The following is a 6,397-nucleotide window of genomic DNA, read 5'->3' as shown; positions in this document are numbered from 1 at the left end:
ATAATGTACGTGCAAATGTCCCTTGAATGTGCATATAAGTCTAAATTTAAACAGTATTATATAGAGCGATCGTGTCTCTTTAGGGCGCTTGGAGGAAACCACGCAATTCATATGGATTACTTTGGCGATGTTTTTTTGCGATTAACTTTTTGAAACGTGAACATCTTTGATGAATCTTTTCATCGGAGGAACATAAATCTCTCAGATTTCATTAAAATATCTCCGCTTTTTTTTCGAAGATGAACAAAAGTCTTAGATGGTTTCTAATATATATTTCTCATTACAGATAAGAACAAAGATTAAATTGTAAGAAGAGCTGCTTGTAAGAGCATACAGTACATCTGAAACTGCTGAGGCTGGGAAGGTTTTTGACTATATTTGTCACGAATCCAGTCTGCACTTCCATTCACCCTCCACCAGAGGTCACTCGCTCACCACATGGACTTCACACCATACATAACAATGGACTTCATTTCCCATCATCCAACACTGATCACAGCTGTCACCAATCACTCATTGCACTAATCACACGCACACCTGATCCCACGCACACACTGATCATACACCTTATATAAACCCTGGACTTTGTTTCCCTCGTGGCCGAGTATTGTATGCGTTTACCGCTCCCCTAGCCGTAGCTACTCTACAGAGCCCTTGTCAGTATCATAGTCTTGGATTACCTGTTCACCTGTGTTTGTTTCTAACCCGTGTTTCCTGGATTAACCCTTTCTGTGCCGTTCCGTGTTTCATTTCAGTTCCTGTATTGTTCTGTGTTTTTCACTCCCCTAGTGTTAGCTGCGATATGGAACTTTTGTTGTTTTCTAGTCTGTTCCTAGTGTTTACCCCCGTCTCCCTGTTCGGACTCTTGATTATTTCCCTTGCCTGGATATTAGCTCGTGTACCTGAATTATCTCTCTGCCGTGTCCCATTGGATTCTGTTTGCCGATCGTTGACCCACGCTTGCCCTAGGTTTACTGTCTTGTCCCTGCCATACCTGTTTGCCATTGTTTCGACCCTGCCTGTATTTATGACCATGCCTTTAAATAAAAGCTTGCACATGGATCCGCATGTCTCGCGTCTCGTCAGCCACGTTACAATATTTCCGACCAGGTACATTGTTCTGTCATTCTTAAATAGAAAACAAATCATCAATCATCATTTGCCTTTTTTGTGCGTGAGAAATATTAACATTTGTTGTTTTTCAGATCAGCTGCTATAGAAGACAAACTGAAATCTGAGTGCAGAGACAAGCAAAGGAATAGTAAGTATATTTTAATATCGTATCACCTCTGTTATAGAGATTTTTTTAATCCGGCCAAATGGAGGATGATTCGGTCAATCTTGGAAGAAAAATGTTAGCAATGTGTCCATTCCAGGTGGCTAATTTGTGCTTCCTTTCAGTCATTCATGTAAAAATCCATCTAATTTTGTTTCTGTTTTGTTTTTTTCTAAAGCTGCAAGGCACTTGTGCAAAATATTGTATGCCAGGACGACTAGGCTGTGACGCTCAGCTCCATCGGCCCTCCATCTACATCTTGGCTCCTCCCTCCCTCGACTCCACTGTGTATTGTCAGCACTGGGATGCTCTGGGTCTGTGCCATGTGCCAAACTCCATCTAAGCCGCCAGGGCATCATCGTCATCCTCCCATCACCATCCCTTCACCACATCCTGCCATCATCCCGCACCTTTGCCTCTCACCATTCCTACACCATCTCCTCGTCCACCTCCAAAACCCCCTCCATCTCTCCCTATTCTGTTGCTTGAACTTTATCATCTTCAGTCTTTGCACACACATCTATTCACTTCTGCACTGTTTTTCTGTACATTTTTTTGTTTTGTTTTTTCTTCAGAAAATTGCATTTTTTATTCATTGATGTAAAGTTCTTAACTTTTCAGTAATACAGGTATAACTGAAATGTTCTACAAATGGATAAGATAGCTTTTCCATAGCATTTGTCTTTTTTTTTTTTCATTTATTATAATGTTTTTTTGTATAATGTTTTAAAATGTACTTGAGTGTGTTTGTAGTAATACAAATATACTATAAACATGCATTTCAAGTACATTTTTAATACATTTAATAGTGTTTTTCACTAAAGTATATATGCTGCTGTACTTTTTTAATGTACTTATGAATGTATGAATTTGAATAATGTACTTATGAACACTTATAATGTACACTATGTAATACATTAAAGTTTTCTACATATCAAAGTGTACATGTGTCTATACTGAATATAATACTAATAAATATAATATACTAGTAGTGTAATGCTAATGCATTTCTAATGAGCTGAAATACAATTGAAATGTACTTGAAGTACATTAAAACGATGCTTCAAATATATTCTACCTGTAGTTCATGAAGTATTAAAAGTACATTTTAAATGTATTTTAAGAAATACACTTAAATTGCACTAAATATACTTAAAGTTGTTTCAATTTAACACAATTTCAGTATATTAAATATATTACAAATAGATTAAAATTGAACTTAAACATATCTTGAAATACACTTAATATACTTAAAGTTGTTTCAAAATAATACATTTAATATGCACTTAGTATAATATAAATATATTAAGTGTGTCTGAAAAAGAACAATTTAAATATATTTCTTTTTCACCTGGGTAGGCTTACAATCAGTGTTTGGTGCTTGTACATCAGTGTCATTCATCTATCATTTCCTCTGATTTTAGGGATTATTCATGGTTAAGGTTAGGTTTAGGTGTAGGGAGATGGTCAAGACTAAAGGCTTTTTGGATTAAAATGTTGTTCCAGAATAATATGTTGACCTAGGAACACATCTAACTCAGCAAAATCAGGACGTGCTGTATGATATACGTATATAACAATACACAAGAGATTGATGGTAGGGCAGTAGCACAGAAATATTCACAGTACACACAGCATATGACACAGTGTAGTCTGTCTGACTGATTGTATTGTAAATTATCAGTTGCAGATCAGCAGTCAGATAGCCTGAGGGAAGAAGCTGTCTGGCGCAGGTCCTGATGCCATGACAGAAAGTTGTCAGAACACACAGTACATCACAGTTTGTGTATAAGGCTGTGGAGCCACAGACTGCTTAGTGTGCCCATGATGACCCCTGTCCACCACCAAAAGTGTCTACAATGGGCACATGAGTGTCAGGCCTGGATCATGGAGCAATGGAAGATGTTTGCCTGGTCTGATGAATCACAGGACTCGGCGCTTGCCATCTCCAATGTACTAAGGCATTCGAGACTGCTCCTTGTTTTCTTTGTTGAAGACACTCCAGTTTATGACAACTGATTTAGATAAAATAGAGAACAAACTTGTTCAAACATGTTAAAAATAAGGTTTGAAGAAAGGCATTTACATAGTAGGCTACAATGGTTTAAAGCAAACTCTAAAACAATGTTATGCATTATCTCTTGCTTGTTGTAAGAAATGTTACTTTAAACAGTGCCTGACAGGAAATTTCAAACAAGGAAAAGCAATATTTGCTCTGTCTGAAAAGTATATTTGGTTTATAAAGAATATATATATATAAAAATTGTATCTGAAGTGGAATATAAACAGCTGGTAAAATAAATGATTATGATGTAGAATATGAACATATTATGAAGGTGTAAAAGAAAACATCAAAGACAATCACACATATGGTACTGAGTTCTTACGGTACTATATAAATAAATTAGTAACACTTTAAGGTAAGGTTTCATTTGTCAACATTAATTAACAATGAAATACTTCTTAAGTATTATTAATCTTTGCTATTGTAAACTTCAACATTTACTAATACATTATTTAAATCAAAAGTATCTGTTAATATTATTTAATGGAACTGAGCTAATAATAACAATGAACAGTTGCATTTATATTAACTAACCTCAATAAAGATTAATGTATACTGTAACAAAAATATTGCTTAGTTAATGTTACTTAATGCATTAACTAACAGGACGTTATTGTAAAGTGAAGGGTGAGTTAAAGTAATTTGGCAGTCTCTGCCATGATAAGACTTCTGTTTACAGTATCATATTACATACCATAGCATAGACATACTATATATCTATGTGACTGACATACGCTCTCAAGTTACCCTACTTAAAATGTAATAAGTAGTGTAACTTTTCAATTACTTTATTAAAGTAATGTAACTGATTACATTTGATTACTTTTTGATTACTTTTCTAAATTTCTAATGTTTTCAACTGTTAATCATTTTCAAATATGTAAAGCAAACAGGGTTAACCTTACTGATTACTGTCAGACTTTCGAAATCTTTCGTCACTTGAATTAAGATTATAATATTTTAATATTATAGGAGACATTGGATGCAAAATATCTTTATTTGCATATAAATGTATCTTAGCAGTGTGTGGACAGAACCACCCGCCTGCCCATACCATAACCCCACCGCCACCATGGGCCACTCGATCCACAACGTTGACATCAGCAAACCACTCACCCACACGACGCCATACACACTGTCTGCCATCTGCTCTGTACAGTGAAAACTGGGATTCATCCGTGAAGAGAACACCTCTCCAAAGTGCCAGACGGCATTGAATGTGAGCATTTGCCCACTCAAGTCGGTTACGACGACCAACTGCAGTCAGGTCGAGAAAAAACGTTTTAAGTTCAGAAATGTTTTGATTCCCCCCTCCCTTTCCTCACAGTGGTTTGGTCCACTGCCTGCTTTCCTTCTTTACCGATACACACACACACAAGTCTGGTGAGAGAGAGCAAGTTAGTTATGTGTAAGTAGGCTGTCAAGGCTATTTTATTCTCTTTAAACATCGAGTGAAATGATTCTTTATTTTTAATACAGATGATGCTGGATCATTAATAAATTAGTCATGACAAAAAAATTATGACATCCGATGTATTTTCTATGAGCGATTATAAGTTTGACAAGCTTAATACCGTAGCTTGTCACCCACTACAACTAACATGGCGATAAGGCTGTGTGTGAACTGATATTAGGCTAATATTGTAGACCTATGTGTTGGGTTTCGTTCACTATGATGTTAAGTGGCAGATCAGTGGGTTTAATGCGGTTGAATTAATGCGAAAGAGACGAAACCTAAAATACTATGGATGATGCAAAATAATAATTATAATATGACCCCGTGGTGAACCATGAACTCATATTTAAACACGGTCTCCATGCTGTGTACACATATCTATCCTTGCAAGTACAATTTTGGCTGTATTATTTGTGTCCCCTTCAAAAATTGCTCTTGAGAAATTTTACGTTTATTGTCCCCCCCTACTGTCAGATGAAATTTACGCCCCTGCACGTGACACAACATTCTAAAAACATGACACTCAAGTTAAAAGTTCAACTTAAAAAAAACAGCATCTTGATTCTTGAGGTCATTTTTGACCAATTCACTGCCCGCATCTCACGTTTTTAAAAGTTCAACTTTTAAAAGCACGTTTTTTTTTTTTTTTTCATTGCCCAGCATCTTGCATTTTTGCATTCCCCTGTGCTGCGCTTTCATTGACTTTCTATGTAAACATGCTCTAAATGGACTTGTTTGATCGCTGTGCTCTCGTCCTGCATCTTTTGCAACATTTCGTGCATGACATGGCTCTTAAGTTAAAAATAAGTTCAGCTTTTAAAAAACGTGCCTCAAGACCTTGCATTTTTCCCATTCCACTGCCAGCCTCTCGCAGTCTCAAGACAAAAACCATTGATCTTTGCATTGCATACTGTATTTTGCAATGTCTGGCACATTACACAGTGTTCTAAAATTGTGGTGCTCAACTAAAAAGAAGTTTGACCTTTTATAAAACATGCTTTTCCACTGTTTTTCTGTTAACATTCACTAGACGTACGTGTTTGACCATTGCACGCACATCTCGCACATGAAAATGCGGCACAGAAGTTAAAATTTCAGACTTTGCAGAGTTTTTTTCGGCCGTTGCACTCTCATCCTGCAAGTTTTGCAGCATCTCAACCTTTTCCCATTGCACTTCCCGCCTCTTATCTTTTTTAATGGCCCCTTATGGCACTCAATCTTGCATATTTTACAGCATCTTGCACAGTGTTCTAAAAACACAGCATTCAAGTTAAAAAAAAGTTAGACTTTTTAAAAAAAGTGCTTTTCCATTGTTTTCTTTTAACATGGTGAATGTGTTTGACCATTGCATGTTTAAAAACATGGCTTTCCATTGTTTTTCTGTTAATATGACAGACGTGTTAGATCATTGCTTTTACGTCTTGCATCTTTTGCAGCATCTCACATTACACTATTATCCAAAAATGCACTCGAGTTAAAAGTTTGCCATGCAGCGGACAGGTTAAAAGTTCAACATTTAAAAGTGCATCTCTCTATACTTGACGGTTTTTCCTCACTTTGAGTCTCACATTTTTGCATTCCCCTTTGCTTTCATTGATTT

The 6,397-nt window shown here is 36.3% G+C and overlaps 1 long non-coding RNA gene across 1 annotated transcript; it reads left to right on the top strand.

The window, feature by feature from the left end:
- Positions 1 to 248: 248 nt before the first annotated feature.
- LOC131526199 (uncharacterized) lies at positions 249 to 1,858 on the top strand. Its single transcript, XR_009267402.1, has 3 exons — positions 249 to 1,110; positions 1,206 to 1,261; positions 1,455 to 1,858. It is a non-coding gene; the product is annotated as an uncharacterized LOC131526199 (long non-coding RNA).
- The last annotated feature ends 4,539 nt before the right edge of the window (positions 1,859 to 6,397 follow it).

This window comes from Onychostoma macrolepis, chromosome 19 (assembly GCF_012432095.1).
Source record: "Onychostoma macrolepis isolate SWU-2019 chromosome 19, ASM1243209v1, whole genome shotgun sequence".
Lineage (NCBI taxonomy): Eukaryota > Metazoa > Chordata > Actinopteri > Cypriniformes > Cyprinidae > Onychostoma > Onychostoma macrolepis.
This window is presented reverse-complemented; position numbering and strand designations above follow the sequence as displayed.